At 43.8% G+C, this 19,319-nt stretch overlaps 1 long non-coding RNA gene across 2 annotated transcripts in view; it reads right to left on the minus strand.

The window, feature by feature from the left end:
• The window catches only part of LOC134909792 (uncharacterized), a 48,312-nt gene that overhangs the window by 25,530 nt on the left and 3,463 nt on the right, over positions 1 to 19,319 (minus strand). For both annotated transcript variants that reach the window (XR_010176028.1, XR_010176029.1), the window contains exon 3: positions 456 to 515. This is a non-coding gene — a long non-coding RNA (uncharacterized LOC134909792). The remainder of the gene's footprint in view (positions 1 to 455; positions 516 to 19,319) is intronic.

Below are 19,319 nucleotides of genomic sequence, written 5' to 3' on the forward strand. Positions count from 1 at the left end.
CAGTAGGCGGCGGCTTAGCGTGTGCAATGCTGCTAAAAGCAGCGAGCGAACAACTCGGAATGAGGGCCAGTATGCCAGTGCAACTTCTCAGTTATAATAGATAATTGACAAGATACAATTTCATTTTAAATTAATTTACCATCATGCTGAAACTGTGTTACGTACATCATTCTCGGCAACACTGTTCTGGTGGTGCTATTGTTTCTGTAACACAGACTGTCATGTAGGTTGGTTGAACTCTGCCATTCGATCTGGGCACATTTTCACCACTTCCAGATTGTAGTCTGTTATTGTTTCGTGCCAACACACTCCCAGTGTCTTACCTACAGCCAGGAGTAATATGGTTTATCTGCCCAAATGGCAGTATATATGTTTGCCTTAAAGTGTGTGTTTTTGGATGACCCCCTCCTTAATAACAAAAAGGATAGACCCCAACAGAAAGCACATCTTATTACCTGAATCTGGGATCAGGATCTTTATGTAGCCTAATTTTCTACAAGCCGTCCATTGTTTTTCTGTAGAAATATATTGAAGAAATAATGAATGGATTGCGCTCTCCAGTACGTCAAGTCATGTTGTGATACAAATCTCAAATATAACAATGATGGGATCCTGGGGGACATAATATATTAAAGATAGGCCATGTTAAAGTCATCAGTAAGAATTGTTTCACTTTAGAGAAAACTGAATCATGGAACAGGAGCAAAATTAAATAATAAAGATTAGTAGATACAGTAGATGATCAATGGATCACATGGTGGAAGTAGACACCCAACATTTTGATGCGCATGTAGAGTAGGACACACAGCATGTCTATTTTTTTCATAATATATAGTATTTCAATTATATGCTTGCGCACCAACAATCCATAGAATATATATGTATGCAGATTGTATATGCTTGTACGGTACACCAGGGCAGGAAAGGTTTGGTCTAGTATACAGTATGTAGAGTACTGTAAGAGCGTATAAACATATCTATGACAGAGGTAGCCCAGGACACTTAAGGGCCCCATACACTACCGCGACATGTCCATCTGACATGTCACGGGCGATCACCCCCGGCAGACTCACGGGGGGCAGGATCGCCCATGATACATCGTATGCTGTCCTTTTGCATACGATGTATCTTGGACGATCCTGGACGATCCCAGCCATGCCTGCGGGGTCGGGCCAGATAGAATGTGCAGCACATTCAATCTGGAGGATCCGATCCGATGCTCACGGGAACGCGGATCGGATCAGAAACACCTCCAAAATGCCCGATTTCATCCGATATATCGGGCTGAATGCTCGAAATCGGATGAAATCAAGCATTATCGTCCTAGTGTATGGGGCCCTTTACACTCAAGGGGGCAAATCCCTTGCAGGTGCCATGATGATTATTGCCAAAACTAGCTAGCTTCTGATTTGCTGAAGGAGTCTTGGCTCCTCCCACTGACAGTAATTCCTTAGTGTGGCCACTACATTAGAAGACGTAGCTATTTTCTTACTTTAATAGTCTTCAACTGCACCGGTTTTCTGACACCTGATACGTATTTCAGTGTCATCTGCGGCTGTAGCTATGTTTATTTACCCTGTACTTGTCCTATGTTGTCTTCAACTGTAAGTCACTATTTTCCTGTTTTGATTATTTATGTACTCTGTAATTGGGCGCTGCGGAACCCTTGTGGCGCCATATAAATAAAGGGTAATAATAATAATAATTCAACATTATTTAATTGCAATTTCTATTTGAACTGTAGCAGGAAATATATTCTTAACGAAGAAATCAATAGATGTTAGCATTTAATTTAACTTGTATTCAAACCTAATTACATTTTATATGGAAAGTGCGACTTTTGTATCTTTATTCACTATTCTCTATTGTTATTATATTGTGTACAAATAGGTAAATGCAAAGCTTTCCTTGTCTATTATAGTAGGTAAGTACAAAAGTTTGCTGCTTCTGATGTAAGCCTGGCTCATGTGCTAGTGTGCAGAGCTGGATGCACCGTTAGACACATGTATATTTGTTTATAACTATGCGCTGGGGAGAAAGTACATCCAGCGCCTCTACATGATACCTTCTAGTTGAAGCAAAAGCTGCCCCCTGCATAACTAGCTTTTGCTGCTATGAGTCCATTGTTCATCTGATCCTGTTCCTAAACACTCAATTGCACTGACTAACTATTGGTCATAAGGTCTGCAACAGTAATATATAAATGGCTTTTTTTCTTTGTTCCGGAAGCATTAGTGCAACTTTACTGAAATTGTAATTAAGATAACAGTGAAAGAGAAGAAACATAGGATATCTTTAATTAAAAATAGCTTCAAGTGAGTAAAGTTCAAACATCAAAGCACCTCACAAGGGGTATGATGCCCGGTCTCTAATTTTACCTAATATCCAGCATCTGGTGCAGACTGGCTTGTGGTATGGCAGAGACTCGGAGGAAGTACATTACTCACAGATGAAAGGAGGAAAATCACTGTCCTCACTAAAAATAGCTTTTTTTGCCAGCCAATATTAGTTGGACATATGATTAAACAGTAGTTGTCTGGGATCAGTAAGGAGACAATAATTAAGCACAACTGTTTCCTTTCCAAGGCTAGATCCAGGTGGTGAAAGTTAAGTGTTCTGTCACTCAGATAAGGCACTGAAAGCCATTTTCCTGTATGTCCTCTCTGACTCTTCTTCCCATGGTGTGCTGAGCTGTGGACAGACACAAACCAGGCCTTCTCAGCACACACAGGCTGGGCCGTGGGGAGGAAGGACTTACGGCCCACATCAGATAGGATTCATTTATCCCACTGGTAGAGTCACCTGCAGCTGGTAGCGTACACCCGACAAGTGGCTTGTGTTAGGGAGAGTACCTGTCCTGACACCTACTAAATAATATCTGGTTTAGAATTACAAATACCGAGGCCCCCCCATGAGATATAAAAATACATGTTCTATATGGATAAGTCACTTGAACTATGTCTAATCGATATTATTTTCCGGGGGAGGGGGGATTTTTATTTTTTGGGGGGGAAGGGGGCGATTACTATTATTTCTTCCTTTTAACAGCCAGCTTAATCTGTTAAGGGGTGTACACACGGAACGATGTTCAGCTAATTTCTAAGCAATCTGACTAGATTGCTTAGAAATTAGCTGAACATTGCTCCGTGTGTAGGGGTACCGGCGACATCAATGCGCGGTCCCGCGTGTCGCTATCACCGGTGCTAGATTTGGCCTGCATGCAGGCACAATCTAGCAGGTTGCTCATTTCACCGCTGGGTGAAATGATCGGCCCCCCGTGTCCCCCCCTCGCTCAGCATATCGCGCTGTTCTCAGCGGGAAGAGATGTGTGCTGAGCGGTCTGTGCTAGACCGCTCAGCACACATCTCTGGGGAAATCTCCCCGTCAGTACAGCCCTTTTGTTTATCCTCAGACACAATGCAAATACCACAGATTGCTTTCAGAACAGAGAGGAGGACTCTACTGAATATGCCCAGGCAACATGATGCACCAGACTTGTAACATGTTTTAATGATAGACACACACACATACAATTGTGTCCCCATACATCATTGCTGCAATTGTGCCAAACAGCCCCTCTCATCACACAAGGTTCCATGAGACTCTGCTAGCATCAGGCATATTTTTTGCTGAAAATGCATCTTAGTATTGCGGCTGTTATGCACTAGGAGACTGTGCTGATTAATTTGATATTCAACACTTGTATATCTGTGTGTGACTGAGAGAGATATCCAATTAGCCCCGGTAATTTACCGGGGCTAATAGTTCCGCCGGGGGCTATCTAAATAGCCCCGATAAGCCGGCGCGTGACGCGGCTTATCAGGGATTTTGTTTCACCTGCCTCCGGCAGGCGAAGCAGAATCCCCGGGAACAGCACCGTTTCACTGAACCTGTGTGTTTCGGGAGAAAGAGTTTTTTTTACAGGCGATCAATCTGGAAAGCCTGTAAAAAGAAAAATCGGTGAAACATCGGAAAAAAGTCAGAAAAACTGCAGTTTTTCGGACCCGATGTTTTACCGGGGATAATTGAATATCCCCCTGAGTCTCCTAATCTGTGTACGAAGTGCTACGATGCAGCAGCCACAGTTTTTTTTCCATGCCAAGTTCTGTTGTCCTCCATATACAGACTCAGGGCCTAATTTGTAAATCTATCATTAATTAACCAATAACTTTAAAAATATGTGAATTCATATGCAACTTTTAAAAATAAAAATGTCATGTCTCAATAAGTCACGTGAGGAGAGGAGATAAAGTCAGTCTTGGGAGCTTGTGGCTTCCATATTTTTAGGCTGTGGTTTCCAAAATCAAAGAGCTGTCCTAATAATCCTAATGGATTGACTTCCAAAATTCTTTGGATTTGCTGATCTAGTCTCTCCCTGTGGCTTATCTCGATCCCTCTAGATGATTTTCAGGGTTATATACCATAATTCCACTTAGGCCAGCTGTAAACTTGTGGCTGTATTTTAATGCACCATTTTATGGATGATCTTATATTGAAAATGTTGAGACACACTTATGTCAAAAGCTGAGCAAGCAGGCAGCCCTTTTAAATGAGTTGCTTGTGCGGCTTGGTTTAGAAACGGCCTCCATGCTAACAATGCTTTGTCTGTGGTATCAGCTTGCTCCTCATTTAGAAGGCCAAATAAAGAGTGATTCTGTGGTTTGTCATTAATGGCATCACAATCGGGCAGGGGGTTTTGTTCTTAAATGGGGGCTTTGTCTTATCCCTGCTGTGTAAGCCCCAACCAAGCACTCCTCACCTGTCATAACTGTCATACATTTAATTCATCATGCTGCCTGGTCACAAGCCATGCGCTGATACCATCAGAAGAGGAGTGGGAGGTGGATATATTCTTATAACTTTAGTGATCAAAAGGAGATTACAGGGCAAATAAGAATTTAATGAAGAAAGGTCTGTGAAGAATTTGCTGCTTTTCATTTTAAAGAAAATTCTTTATTAATGTAGCATATTATTTTTTTTTTCTGGTATATAATCAAATGTTTCTGTGTTGCTAAAATAGAACTAAAGCTTGCAATCGAATGTTGATTTACTTTTAAGTATGTGTAATATATCGATTTCACCGTGTATTTCTAACAATATACTGCAAGGCTTGTATTCAGACCAGGCAATACACATCACTGCCGCATCACGGTGTACAAGTGTATATTTTGAAAGCCTTGAAGAGTCAAAGAGAGAGATTTTTGCTGTAAACATTATATTCCATAAAAGTCACAGAGGCATTTTATTTTATTTTATTTGGGTGGTCTGATAAACGTCTGTTCTACTTTCTCCGCACTGTGAGAACATTGAGGCTGAAGGTTTTGTCCAGAAAAGAGAAGGATGATAACTGTTGCATAGATGATGAGCATTGTGTGAGATGTGCTCTACGTGTGAGGTCTCCAGAATATTATGTCTATATCAAGCTAGTTTCACTGGCTTAGCTAATGCTGCCAACCCCCTGGCAGACAGCATGCCACTCTGCTGGGTATGGCCCCGTATTTCAAAGTGTTTATGTGTGAAGCCATATGGATGCCCATGGCTTGTGCCAACAGTATTCTCAAATTCCCAGGAGTGGTTTAGAAATCAGCTGTAATACAGCTTTTGTTATTTGGCTAATGGTAAGCCTAATTTACATGGTTCTCAGAAAGAAAGGAGTCTATTTTATTACGAGAATTTAAAATGTTAGTTGAAATTCAGTTATCAACTGCAACCTGTCCACACCGCAATGGTTCACTAATACAGACTATGGGTGCGTAGTATTAATGATCATATTTATTACTGACTATTAACGTACTGTACATCATCACGGACTTCAAAATCTGTATCAAAATCTTGAAATTAAATTCTGTATTGTTTGTAAAGGTTACGATATTTTAGAAAATCATCATTCTGTAAGTTCATAAAACGACTAAGGGGGAATTCAATTAGCCATTGCTAATTGATCCCCAGGGGACTATTTAATTAGCCCCTTAAGCTGGCAGTATTGGGGGGGTTTTTTCACCTGCCCAGAGGCAGGAGAAAAAAAAATCCCTGATAACTGACCCGTTTTCGCAGCCGCGATTGCAAAAAAACACGGATCCAGGAATTTATCACCGGATCTGTGTTTTTTTCGCATGAAAACTGAGTTTTTTTAAAATGGAAGAATTGTAATTCCCCCCTAAGTCTAGAAAAAATAAGAATTTACTTACCGATAATTCTATTTCTCATAGTCCGTAGTGGATGCTGGGAACTCCGAAAGGACCATGGGGAATAGCGGCTCCGCAGGAGACTGGGCACAAAAGTAAAAGCTTTAGGACTAGCTGGTGTGCACTGGCTCCTCCCCCTATGACCCTCCTCCAAGCCTCAGTTAGGATACTGTGCCCGGACGAGCGTACACAATAAGGAAGGATTTTGAATCCCGGGTAAGACTCATACCAGCCACACCAATCACACCGTACAACCTGTGATCTGAACCCAGTTAACAGCATGATAACAGAGGAGCCTCTGAAAAGATGGCTCACAACAATAATAACCCGATTTTTGTAACTATGTACAAGTATTGCAGACAATCCGCACTTGGGATGGGCGCCCAGCATCCACTACGGACTATGAGAAATAGAATTATCGGTAAGTAAATTCTTATTTTCTCTGACGTCCTAGTGGATGCTGGGAACTCCGAAAGGACCATGGGGATTATACCAAAGCTCCCAAACGGGCGGGAGAGTGCGGATGACTCTGCAGCACCAAATGAGAGAACTCCAGGTCCTCCTCAGCCAGGGTATCAATTTTGTAGAATTTTACAAACGTATTTGCTCCTGACCAAGTAGCTGCTCGGCAAAGTTGTAAAGCCGAGACCCCTCGGGCAGCCGCCCAAGATGAGCCCATCTTCCTTGTGGAGTGGGCATTTACAGATTTTTGGCTGTGGCAGGCCTGCCACAGAATGTGCAAGCTGAATTGTACTACAAATCCAACGAGCAATAGTCTGCTTAGAAGCAGGAGCACCCAGCTTGTTGGGTGCATACAGGATAAACAGCGAGTCAGATTTTCTGACTCCAGCCGTCCTGGAAACATATATTTTCAGGGCCCTGACAACGTCTAGCAACTTGGAGTCCTCCAAGTCCCTAGTAGCCGCAGGCACCACAATAGGTTGGTTCAGGTGAAACGCTGAAACCACCTTGGGGAGAAACTGAGGACGAGTCCTCAATTCCGCCCTGTCCGAATGGAAAATCAGATAAGGGCTTTTACAGGATAAAGCCGCCAATTCTGACACGCGCCTGGCCCAGGCCAGGGCCAACAGCATGACCACTTTCCATGTGAGATATTTTAACTCCACAGATTTAAGTGGTTCAAACCAATGTGACTTTTTGGAACCCAAAAACTACATTGAGATCCCAAGGTGCCACTGGAGGCACAAAAGGAGGCTGTATATGCAGTACCCCTTTTACAACGTCTGAACTTCAGGGACTGAAGCTAGTTCTTTTTGGAAGAAAATTGACAGGGCCGAAATTTGAACCTTAATGGACCCCAATTTCAGGCCCATAGACACTCCTGTTTGCAGGAAATGTAGGAATCGACCCAGTTGAATTTCCTCCGTCGGGCCTTACTGGCCTCGCACCACGCAACATATTTTCGCCAAATGCAGTGATAATGTTTTGCGGTTACATCCTTCCTGGCTTTGATCAGGATAGGGATGACTTCATCCGGAATGCCTTTTTTCCTTCAGGATCCGGCGTTCAACCGCCATGCCGTCAAACGCAGTCGCGGTAAGTCTTGGAACAGACAGGGTCCTTGCTGAAGCAGGTCCCTTCTTAGAGGTAGAGGCCACGGATCCTCCGTGAGCATCTTTTGAAGTTCCGGTTACCAAGTCCTTCTTGGCCAATCCGGAGCCACGAATATAGTGCTTACTCCTCTCCATCTTATCAATCTCAGTACCTTGGGTATGAGAGGCAGATGAGGGAACACATACACTGACTGGTACACCCACGGTGTTACCAGAGCGTCTACAGCTATTGCCTGAGGGTCCCTTGACCTGGCGCAATACCTGTCGAGTTTTTCCCAACGGTTTATAATCATGTGGAAGACTTCTGGGTGAAGTCCCCACTCTCCCGGGTGGAGGTCGTGTCTGCTGAGGAAGTCTGCTTCCCAGTTGTCCACTCCCGGAATTGCTGACAGTGCTATCACATGATTTTCCGCCCAGCGAAGAATCCTTGCAGCTTCTGCCATTGCCCTCCTGCTTCTTGTGCCACCCTGTCTGTTTACGTGGGTGACTGCCGTGATGTTGTCCGACTGGATCAACACCGGCTGACCTTGAAGCAGAGGTCTTGCTAAGCTTAGAGCATTGTAAATGGCCCTTAGCTTCAGGATATTTATGCGAAGTGATGTCTCCAGGCTTGACCATAAGCCCTGGAAATTCCTTCCCTGTGTGACTGCTCCCCAGCCTCGCAGGCTGGCATCCGTGGTCACCAGGACCCAGTCCTGAATGCCGAATCTGCGGCCCTCTAGAAGATGAGCACTCTGCAACCACCACAGGAGGGACACCCTTGTTCTTGGTGACAGGGTTATCCGCTGATGCATCTGAAGATGCGACCCGGACCATTTGTCCAGCAGGTCCCACTGGAAAGTTCTTGCGTGGAATCTGCCGAATGGGATTGCTTCGTAGGAAGCCACCATTTTACCCAGAACCCTTGTGCATTGATGTACTGAGACTTGGCTCGGTTTTAGGAGGTTCCTGACTAGCTCGGATAACTCCCTGGCTTTCTCCTCCGGGAGAAACACCTTTTTCTGGACTGTGTCCAGGATCATCCCTAGGAACAGAAGACGAGTCGTCGGAACCAGCTGCGATTTTGGAATATTGAGAATCCAATCGTGCTGCCGCAACACTACCTGAGATAGTGCTACACCGACCTCCAACTGTTCCCTGGATCTTACCCTTATCAGGGAATCGTCCAAGTAAGGGATAACTAAAATTCCCTTCCTTCGAAGGAATATCATCATTTCGGCCATTACCTTGGTAAAGACCCGGGGTGCCGTGGACCATCCATACGGCAGCGTCTGAACTGATAGTGACAGTTCTGTACCATAAACCTGAGGTACCCTTGGTGAGAAGGGTAAATTTGGACATGAAGGTAAGCATCCTTGATGTCCTGAGACATCATGTAGTCCCCTTCTTCCAGGTTCGCAATCACTGCTCTGAGTAACTCAATCTTGAATTTGAACCTCTGTATGTAAGTGTTCAAAGATTTTAGATTTAGAATCGGTCTCACGAGCCGTCCGGCTTCAGTACCACAACAGTGTGGAATAATACCCCGTTCCCCGTTGCAGGAGGGGTACCTTGATTATCACCTGCTGGGAATACAGCTTGTGAATGGCTTCCAAAACTGTCTCCCTGTCAGAAGGAGACATCGGTAAAGCCGACTTTAGGAAACGGCGAGGGGGAGACGTCTCGAATTCCAATTTGTACCCCTGAGATATCACCTGAAGGATCCAGGGGTCTACTTGCGAGTGAGCCCACTGCGCGCTGAAATTCATTGAGACGGGCCCCCCACCGTGCCTGATTCTGCTTGTAAAGCCCCAGCGTCATACTGAGGGCTTGGCAGAGGCGGGAGAGGGTTTCTGTTCCTGGGAACTGGCTGATTTCTGCAGCCTTTTTCCTCTCCCTCTGTCACGGGGCAGAAATGAGGAACCTTTTGCCCGCTTGTCCACGAAAAGACTGCGCCTGATAATACGGCGTCTTCTCATGTTGAGAGGCGACCTGGGGTACAAACGTGGATTTCCCAGCGTTGCCGTGGCCACCAGGTCTGAAAGACCGACCCCAAATAACTCCTCCCCTTAATAAGGCAATACTTCCAAATGCCGTTTGAAATCCGCATCACCTGACCACTGTCGTGTCCATAACCCTCTACTGGTAGAAATGGACAACGCACTTAGACTTGATGCCAGTCGGCAAATATTCCGCTGTGCATCACGCATATATAGAAATGCATCTTTTAAATGCTCTATAGGCAAAAATATACTGTCCCTATCTAGGGTATCAATATTTTCAGTCAGGGAATCCGACCACGCCAACCCAGCACTGCACATCCAGGCTGAGGCGATTGCTGGTCGCAGTATAACACCAGTATGTGTGTAAATACATTTTAGGATACCCTCCTGCTTTCTATCAGCAGGATCCTTAAGGGCGGCCATCTCAGGAGAGGGTAGAGCCCTTACAAGCATGTGAGCGCTTTATCCACCCTAGGGGGTGTTTCCCAACGCACCCTAACCTCTGGCGGGAAAGGATATAATGCCAATAACATTTTAGAAATTATCAGTTGTTATCGGGGGAAACCCACGCATCATCACACACCTCATTTAATTTCTCAGATTCAGGAAAACTACAGGTAGTTTTTCCTCACCGAACGTAATACCCCTTTTTGGTGGTACTTGTATTATCAGAAAATGTGTAAAACATTTTTCATTGCCTCAATCATGTAACGTGTGGCCCTACTGGAAGTCACATTTGTCTCTTCACCGTCGACACTGGAGTCAGTATCCGTGTCGGCGTCTATATCTGCCATCTGAGGTAACGGGCGCTTTAGAGCCCCTGACGGCCTATGAGACGTCTGGACAGGCACAAGCTGAGTAGCCGGCTGTCTCATGTCAACCACTGTCTTTTATACAGAGCTGACACTGTCACGTAATTCCTTCCAACAGTTCATCCACTCAGGTGTCGACCCCCTAGGGGGTGACATCACTATTACAGGCAATCTGCTCCGTCTCCACATCATTTTTCTCCTCATACATGTCGACACAAAAGTACCGACATACAGCACACACACAGGGAATGCTCTGATAGAGGACAGGACCCCACTAGCCCTTTGGGGAGACAGAGGGAGAGTTTGCCAGCACACACCAGAGCGCTATATATATACAGGGATAACCTTATATAAGTGTTTTTCCCCTTATAGCTGCTGTATCTTTAATACTGCGCGTAATTAGTGCCCCCCCTCTCTTTTTTAACCCTTTCTGTAGTGTAGTGACTGCAGGGGAGAGCCAGGGAGCTTCCCTCCAACGGAGCTGTGAGGGAAAATGGCGCCAGTGTGCTGAGGAGATAGGCTCCGCCCCCTTATCGGCGGCCTTATCTCCCGTTTTTCTATGTATTCTGGCAGGGGTTAAATGCATCCAAATAGCCCAGGAGCTATATGTGATGTATTTTTTGCCATCTAAGGTATTTTTATTGCGTCTCAGGGCGCCCCCCCCCCCAGCGCCCTGCACCCTCAGTGACCGGAGTGTGAAGTGTGCTGAGAGCAATGGCGCACAGCTGCGGTGCTGTGCGCTACCTTATTGAAGACAGGACGTCTTCTGCCGCCGATTTTCCGGACCTCTTCTGCTCTTCTGGCTCTGTAAGGGGGACGGCGGCGCGGCTCTGGGACCCATCCATGGCTGGGCCTGTGATCGTCCCTCTGGAGCTAATGTCCAGTAGCCTAAGAAGCCCAATCCACTCTGCACGCAGGTGAGTTCGCTTCTTCTCCCCTTAGTCCCTCGATGCAGTGAGCCTGTTGCCAGCAGGACTCACTGAAAATAAAAAACCTAATTTAAACTTTTTCTAAGCAGCTCAGGAGAGCCACCTAGATTGCACCCTTCTCGTTCGGGCACAAAAATCTAACTGAGGCTTGGAGGAGGGTCATAGGGGGAGGAGCCAGTGCACACCAGCTAGTCCTAAAGCTTTTACTTTTGTGCCCAGTCTCCTGCGGAGCCGCTATTCCCCATGGTCCTTTCGGAGTTCCCAGCATCCACTAGGACGTCAGAGAAATAGCTCTTGACTCTCCCAACCTAGTCATAGCATTCAATTAGGTATATACTATTGTTATACAGATGTGTCCCCACTTACTGGGAATCCATAAGTCATACAACGCAAGATTCCCTGCGTGGCTAAGATGCTCCAAGATCAGTACCGTAATGTATTTTCCTATATATTTTGTGTTAAAAACAAGCCACTTACAGTGTACCAGAGACTGTAGGCTAGATGTACTAAGCCTTGAAAATTGATAAAGTGGAGAGTGATAAACTACCAGCCAACCAGCTCCTTTCATTTTTCAAACAGGGCCTGTGACATGGCAGTTAGGATCTGATTGGCTGGTACTTTATCATTCTCCACTTTATCACTTTTTAAGGCTTAGTACATCTGGCCCACGTGACTTTGGGGGTTATTCAGTAAGTATTGTAGATTCTGCTAAAAAACAGACCCTTCAATCCTTTCTATCGCATGCTGGGGGCCGCCCATCGCAGGGCAAGGCCTCCAAACATGCTAAATGGTCTGCCCAGTGGCTGCAACCACAATATAATTGCAGTTGCAGCAACTGTGGATGACCCCCTGCAGCCGCCATTTTCTTGATCGGAGCGAGTGCGTGTGATGTCATGCAGCCATCCCGAAAACACAGCCGACCTGTCCCCGTTATGCTCCGATGCCAGTCCGCGAATGCCTCTGTCTGTCAACCAGGCAGAGGCTTTTGCAGGAAACTGTTAACATACTGCCAGTCGGGATCTCAGCGATCACAGTACAGACGCCAGAATCCCGACAAGTGGTGAAATGTCGTTGCTGGAATCCCGCGACACAGGCTATTCTCCCTCTGTGGGTTTCCACAACAACCATAGAGGGATAATATAACCTGTGGCGAGCGCACCGTGCCCGCAAGGGGCTTTCTAGCGCTCGGCCCACTGCCGACATACTGGTGGCTGGGTTGCCGCTGTCGGTATACTGACGGCCGGCATCCCGGCCGCCGGTATATGATACTGAATCCGCATTCGCTGCCAATGCGATCAGGTCACCTTGGCTGCTAGTGCACATGCAGCACAGGGTTATTGCTGTTGCATTTATTAGCGATGTGACCTGAATAAACCCCTTTACCCGCACAGGAATTTCTATTACACACGTACAAGGTCGCAGATGAAGCCCATGGAACCTGTTGTGGGGAAAAACTGTTGCTGCTTGAATCGGAGTCCTTTTTAGACAGATTTACACTCAGTCGCACAGCAAATTGATCAGGGTACACTAGTAATGCAGTTTAGTCACTTCTACATGTTTTTTTAGTTATAAGAATAAGAACGGACGGGATAGAGCCTCACAACCAGTGGCATAACTACCATGGGTGCAGGGGAAGCAGCTGCTATGGGGCCCCAACTGCCTCCAGGACCCACGTTTCCTGCACCCAGTCACAATGCATGTCCTCCAATAGAAACGGCCCTGCTCCGGGGTCATGCAGGGAGAGGCCTGATAGGCCACAGGAGCCCAGCAGCCCCCGCTAGTAATCTGGTGCGCGCCCACATGGGACCCCATATTCAGCCACTACCACGTGCCCCTGGCATATCCACAAACAGCTTCCCCATACCCAACAGTTACTGCGTGACCTTACAACACAGTTTCCCCTTACCCGGCCATAGCCGACCGCTTCGACGGCACACCCGCACCTCTCTGACACCTCACACCCCCTCCCAGTTGGAGGACGGGCGTCGTGAGCAGTAGTAGCGCTGGCCAGCGCTTCTGTGCTCCATGGCTATCTCAGCCTCAGCTCATCCGCGCTCCCCACCATGGCTAACTAAATACAAGTCCCGCCGGGTTCCCCCGAGGTGCCCCGCTTGGTACTGACTATGCTGAAAGTGGCTACCGGGAGAGGGCCATGCATCTGGTGAAGAAGCTCCAGCCAGTTTGAAGACGGAGGAGGTCACCACCCAGATGCAGGGCTGTGTATGTGTGGGGATAGGGCAGTGTTTTTCAACCACTGTGCCGTGGCACACTAGTGTGCCCTGAGCAGTCTCCAGGTGTGCCACCATAGAAGCACAGCCAGGCCCATCAGTGTTTTGCCGCTACTGAGGCCCTGGAACGATAAATACTGGTGGGTTTAGTGGTTGCAGAGCCAGTTCTAATTTTGGGTCCAGGCAGTGTTGGGCTCTTCTGGCTTTCTCAGATGTGGCTCCGGCATTACCTATGGAGAAGCTGTGACATGACATCCTAGGACACGCAACTGCATCCTGCATCACCATTATATTTGAGTGTGCCTTGGCAATATTTAAATCTTATTCAGTGTGCCGCGAGTTGTAAAAGGTTGAAAATCCCTGGGATAGGGTGTGTATGTGGGGGAACAGGGGGACTAAGGGGTGCGTGTATAAAGGAGTATGGGGTGAATTTGGGGGACAGGAAGAGTAGGGTATAGGGTTATTGGGGGGGGGGAGGGGGCTGTGTGCTGCAGGATGGGACTCCCATGGGGAATTAGAGGTGATGGAGTTTCTGTCCGGCACCCTCCAAAACTCCAACAGCCGCCCCTTGAGGTGGAAACAAAGCTCTGCCTCCCATTCCAAAGCACAGCTACCCCTGGTCCCGAACCTGACAGAAGAGGCAGCTCCGGTGCTTAGGAGAGCTATGGAGGCCTGTACCTGGGTCCACTGTTCTCCCTCTCCGACACAGAGCGTGAGTGCATAGGGAGCCCTGTATTCCTCTACGCGTGTGTTTCTGACACCCCATACCCCTTTACTCCTGTGTGTGTGACACCCTGTACCCCCCTACACCTGTGCGTATGCACTCTGTACCCGTGTGTATAACAATAACAATGTGCCCCCCTAATCCATGTATGTGACCCTGTACCCTCCTACCCGTGTGTGTGTGTACGTGACACCCTGTAACCCTACTCTACCTCCCCTCTCTGTAGTAGGGGGGCCCTTTCAAAATTTTGCTATGGGGCCCACAAAGTTCTAGTTACGCCCCTGCTCACCACCACAATATAATCAAAGGCGCGTACCAACAAACTCACTTAAAGAATACAGCAGAAAAATATGGAGGGCTGTTCACGCTGCTGGGGCCACGGAATCTGCATGCAATGAAGCAGGCCCTGGCTTCTCCACTCCCAGAAAACAGGGCGACACACCGCCCATTTTAGAAACACTGCCCAGCTCTTATTACTCCCCGCCTCCAAACGCCCGCAGTCTGTTAACTGTCAATCAGGCTGTGGCTTGGGGGCACTGCATGCGAGGACGCAGGATGATTCCTGCACATGCGCAAACGGCCCACCATCGGAGATGTACGTAAACCCTATGTTCCCTTCTTTTAATGGGAACTAAAATGAAACATTTTTATGGAAGTAAGTTACATATGAAAGTATGGGCAGTTTAAGAAATGTTATTTTATGGAAAATTACAAAAAAAACAAACTTATTAAAGTGCAATTTTGTAGTTCTCCTACATACAAGTTAAAGCGCAGCCACCTGGTGATTCCACCTTTTGTTTCCAGCTTTGATGAAATGTGTTTTCCCAATGCAAATAAGTTGGCAAGTGTTATAGTCTGTTAATGTTCACAGCAGCAGAATAAACTGCAGCAGAACTGCCAGACTAGGTGAGAACATCCCTCCCCTCTTGGTTAATGGGGTGTAAATGTCTGTATGCGTCTTAATGGGGTGTGAACATACATCACTCATTACACAGCACTGATTGACTAATAAATACATTCATCTACTGTGCGGCTGTAATCTCCCTGTTTGTATTTGTTAACATACAATACACATTGCTGAGTGTGTGTGTGTATAACTTTAAGAGGTGGTTCATGACAAAACAATAGTAGCACCCGATAAAATTTTACTCTGTGTTAAATTAGAATTATAAATAATTTTCAAGACCCTTTTTTTTTTTGCCTTCGTAGTACTGTATATATAGCCATAAGAATAATATGCCTTGTTGCTTAATATGAACACTGGGCTTATAATACTAACAGATAATACTAACAGATAATAGTGCAAACACCGTGGAGATCAAGAACAAATACTGAGAACGAAATGTAGTGCACAGAACCAAGGATAGAGCAGTTTATTATTATATTTAAAGAAAATGAGGCTAAACCTTCAATACCTGTACATTTTCTTTATAAACAAGCACAGCTGGCATCTATGGGCTGTTTTTAAGTGCGTATGTAAATGCAATGGACACAGCATTGTGTCCAGTCATAAAATGATTAGAATTCACCTTTTAAATATTAGTTTATGTCCCACAGATTCAGTTTAATACTTCACATCCACTGTACAGGCTGAAGGAGAAATAGAGTGAGTGGAGAGAGAGTTGCTAAGAGTCTCTAATGACGCGTGCCAAGCACGTGGAAGGTAAATCCCCTAATTCAGTCTATTCTTCCAGCATTCTCTGGCTGGCGGCCAAGCTAAATATTTCTGCTGGAAAAATGCACTCTTGTGAGCTGTGCTCTTAGTAACTGCAGCTGAGATAGAGGGGGCTTTCCTTCCAGCCAAAGCACTTCTGTGTCATCTTGTGTGTTCTCAGCACATTTCCTCTTTCATGTCAATACACTCTCCCAAAACCCAAAAATCAGATTTACAGCTTGTTCTATGTCTTACGTGCTTCATTTTTTTAAATTAAGATATTTAGATTTGTTGGGTTATTTACCTTTATTATAAGTGGTTGTTATATTATAATTATTTTTATTATTATTAAAGTAATCACAAATATGTTTGCCTTTTTGAGACTGAAAGCAAAGATGTTGTCACTGTGGAAACTGTCTGTAGTAATATACATTTGCTGTGTTTATTTTTTATAATAAGAATAGTGGTGTTTTAGTACAAGATAAATACTTGTGTGAACCATAATTGGATTATTTTAATGAACCTAGAAAGAAGAAGAAAAACAAATTGGCAAAACGGTTTTGAGCTCCCACCTCGGTGACATCTTCTGGGATTTCCTGGCTGGCTGCCACCTTGAATCTGCTGAATGTTCTTTAGATAAATCAATTAAAGGGGCTTTAATATTTGGGTGATTGGAACACAGCATATGGGCTGCCTCAGCTTGTGCCGTGTGCTGCCTTCACTTAATTGAAAAGATTAATAGAGGTGTTCTTTTAATATATATTATTCCTTTATGATAGCAAGTTGGGAGTGTGCACTTGCACAATGTTTTGCGAGTATATACTACTTAAGATACATTCAGTATTACTTATAAAACAGTTATTTCAGAGGCTTCAAAATAGAATGATAGTTCTATTACTGTTATTATGCTATCCAATCCTGTAATTTTCTGCCAAAGAGTGGGTTACTTCAGTGTTTCCGGATGTTGGTACATGTTCATCTGGAATTGAGCTTTGTCTGGAACAGCGAGTGATCACCAATTGTGGGAGATATTCCTTTCCAGTGTTTCCATGTTTTCCCTTCCCATTAGTATTATATCTATCAATTTAAGCTAATTATGTAATAGCATAACTAATGTATACAACTAAACATAGAAGTATAGATTTGAAAGGATAGTCTCTCATCATCTACGCAATCTGCTCATTTTTTGGACATTATCACAAGAAGTGTGTGTGTGTGTGTGTGTGTGTGTGTGTGTGTGTGTGTGTGTGTGTGTGTGTGTGTGTGTGTGTGTGTATTTGCATTCTAATAATATTTCAAGTGTATAAAGTCCTACCCATTCTATTGAACTTGCACAGCATAACAATAAGTGAGTGGAAACCCCATATTTACTGGAAAATGAAAACACAATGAAAGATAAATGCTAGCTAGATGTATACACACAAACACGTTCATGTAACCTATATGAATAAATAAAAACAGAACATTTAATCAGTGAGTTATTTCAGGAATGCCAAACAGGTGACATGCCAAAGTGTCAGGATCTCAGTCGTTTGGTACATAAAAACAAGGGAGGGTAACTTGTGGCACACTGGAACAGTCATAAATAAAGGAAGTTGGTGGTAACATGCATACAATATTATTTTATGTTCCCATAGAACGTTTATATTGAGAGTACTTGAAACACTATATAAATGAATGGTGAAATTATTACGGAAGGTGTAAGAAAGTAAGACAACCTATGAAAATGTATTAAGTCAACAGAACCTTTTTTTTTTTTTTTTACATTGAATGTGATCTTTCCTACTGAGTATACATCACTGTCCAGTAAATGTAAATACAAAGCAGGGTAATATAAGGACAATGAATTCCAGTGTTATATACAAAATGTTAATGTTACCTAATTCTGCATATAAACTGTACCTCTAAGACAAGGCAGAAATGTGGGGGGCAATATTTAAAAAGAAAAATCTCTCATTTTTTTTATCTTACAAACAAGACCAAAAATATCGCTAGCCTTAACAGAGCAGCAATTTAACACCAGAAATATGCTGAAATGCAGGTCATTTCAATGCATGTTGTTTGTCTGTACATTAAATAATTACAATGTAGCATGTCTATTTTATGTGTCCTATTTTAAAAAGCCATTCTGATCACCTTACATACTATCAAGTAACACTATCAAAAATGTGTGATTCTGTTTTAACATTCCTTTTATGGTTTCATTATAAAGATGTTTGCTGTTTGTGCAGATCAGAATTTGTTGTGAATATAAAATTTTCACTGTCCTTTCTCACCTCCAAAGGGACGAAATGTGGTTCAGTATGGCAGGTCTGCATATATAATGAAATTAAAACTTATATTAATTGTAATATGGTTGTTTTGTAATAAAAAAAAAATTCTGCCTTAAATATCTATAATATACATTAAAGTATTCTCCAGTTACAATTTGAGTAGACAAAAATAATCGGTAAAATATACCATTTATTTCTCAGTTACAGCGTAGAAATGACTACAAGTTCTCCTTTGACAAAATAATTTTGATCAAATTTGTTAAATATATAAATCTTAGTTCTGGTGATAAGCATCTTGAATTCCAATTTAGAGGCTACTAAATAAATAAAGTTATTTTATTAAATGTAAAAGAAATTATAGTTTGACATTTTGTCAATCACATAAAAACTTCTATATAAACTATTAACATTTAGGGGTTTACATGCATAAAAAAGATTGCATTATGACAAATTAGTATGCACAAGCCTTGGCAAGAGAATCTAGCTTTTACATAGTCTCTGTGTCATTTTTTGGCACTGTTTGCTGTATTTTATGATCATCAATACACCTGTACAGAGAATTCTGACTTTGATCGCACTTCTTTAATATTAAAAAAAAGTCTGATTTGATAATTAAGAAAAAAAAGGTTATTTTTCCAAACCGCACAACAAATGGACAATAAACATATTCTAACCTTTTAAAATGGATAATTCCACATTTTTGTGCCTTATGTACGTAGATTTATGGTATATTTCTTGTTCTACACAATAAGTAGTTATATATGGCCAATACGTATTTTGTGACTAGAAAGGTTACTCTTTATTTATAGTAGTACGTTTTCCTTAATAAATATTATATATGTTTGTGTAAGACTAATATATTTTGTTTTCAATTAGAAGTAGTCTTTTTAAAGTATGCCAATAACAACAATTATTGTCAATATATTCCTTTGGAGGTGAATGGTTCTGCCCTCTTAAA

Source organism: Pseudophryne corroboree, chromosome 4, assembly GCF_028390025.1.
Source record: "Pseudophryne corroboree isolate aPseCor3 chromosome 4, aPseCor3.hap2, whole genome shotgun sequence".
NCBI lineage: Eukaryota > Metazoa > Chordata > Amphibia > Anura > Myobatrachidae > Pseudophryne > Pseudophryne corroboree.